The sequence below is a fragment of the Schistocerca serialis genome, chromosome 3, assembly GCF_023864345.2.
Source record: "Schistocerca serialis cubense isolate TAMUIC-IGC-003099 chromosome 3, iqSchSeri2.2, whole genome shotgun sequence".
Lineage (NCBI taxonomy): Eukaryota > Metazoa > Arthropoda > Insecta > Orthoptera > Acrididae > Schistocerca > Schistocerca serialis.
The window spans coordinates 218,850,849-218,852,480 of NC_064640.1; the positions used below are offsets into that span (position 1 = coordinate 218,850,849).

Sequence of the window (1,632 nt, forward strand, 5' to 3'; positions counted from 1 at the left end):
GTATCGTGTACTTTAAACTGTATGGGTTTACGCCATTAATTATGACAAACCCTGTATATGCACAGAGCAGCGCTAACTGACCCTCTGTTATGTTCTGGTTGTCGTACTGTTCACATATGTGTTCTGTGTCTTGATATATGGGGATCCACGAGGGTCTGATTACCATTATTGTTCACAGGTTCATGAATAAAGCCATATTTGTGTTACTTGGACTTGTTTTGTGTGTTACTTGATTACTACAGAACTCATAATACAAATAAAAAATGCCGGCCGGAGAGGTCGAGCGGTTAAAGGCGCTACAGTCTGGAACCGCACGACCGCTACGGTCGCAGGTTCGAATCCTGCCTCGGGCATGGATGTGTGTGATGTCCTTAGGTTAGTTAGGTTTAAGTAGTTCTAAGTTCTAGGGGACTTATGACCACAGCAGTTGAGTCCCATAGTGCTCAGAGCCATTTGAACCATTTGAACAAATAAAATACCTACACATGCCATAAACAGCATCACTCATCTCTCTCAATAAGGAGAACAAGGGCATTTCGATACCCACCGCAGACAGAATAAAACTAATTAAAGGAAACCTACTGACATACGACAAACTACCTGCAGACAATATTAATGAAATAACCAGATCCCTTAAAGCCATCACGTCCCAAAATTAATTCGAGCTTTTTACCTAGGAATAGGAATATACCAGTTAGAATGCCAAGAGTGTGAATATCTGGGGTGACAGGCACGAATTTCAAAACTAGGTATGAAGAACAAATAAGAAGCAGGAAGTATGAAACTAGACATTCCACCATTGCTGAACACCTGATAAAACGTGGACGTGAACCATCCAACATGTAACAAGACATGAAAACTATTACAGGGAACAATCACAAGAAAAAACATCTGACATTACAGGAAAGCTTTCATATGCAAAGACCTCTTGCAATGAAAAAGAAAGTAATTAATGACCAAATCGATATAAGGAGCAACTCACTGATCATGTTAGCCACCAAACCAATAAAAAACAGAAATCATAAACATCTCTCTCCGCCCAAACAGGCCTTAGAAGGCCTAACGGTACCGACCGGCCACCGCGTCATCCTCAGATCACAGGCGTCACTGGATGCGTATACCACGGAGAGGCATGTGGTCAGCACAGCGCTCTCCTGGCCGTATGTCAGTTTACGAGACCGGAGCCGTACTTCTCAATCTAGTAGCTCCTCAGTTTGCCTCACGAGGGCTGAGTGCTCCCCGCTTGCCAACAGCACTCGGCAGACCGGATGGTCACCCATCCAAGTGTTAGCCCAACCCGACAGCGCTTAACTTTGGTGATCTGACGGGAACTTGTGTTACCACTGCGGCAAGGCCGTTGGCTAACGTAAGCATAACCAAAATAAATAATTAATGAATCTTCTCTTCCCCCCTCCTCCCACACTCTATCTCTCCCTCCCCGCTTCCCGCTTCCTCTCTCTATCTCTCTCTTTTCCTCCCTCTCTCTCTCTCTCTCTCTCTCTCTCTCTCTCTCTCTCTCTCTTTCTCTCTCTCTCCCCCCCCCCCCTTTTCCCACCACCCCTCCACACACAAACATCCAGTCACATAAAGAATAAGAAATCCACAAAAAATCGCTGTCACAAGGAACGACAC

The 1,632-nt window shown here is 45.0% G+C and overlaps 1 pseudogene; it reads right to left on the bottom strand.

The window, feature by feature from the left end:
• Positions 1–1,244: 1,244 nt before the first annotated feature.
• LOC126471736 (5S ribosomal RNA) lies at positions 1,245–1,362 on the bottom strand (annotated as a pseudogene).
• Between the last annotated feature and the right edge of the window lie 270 nt (positions 1,363–1,632).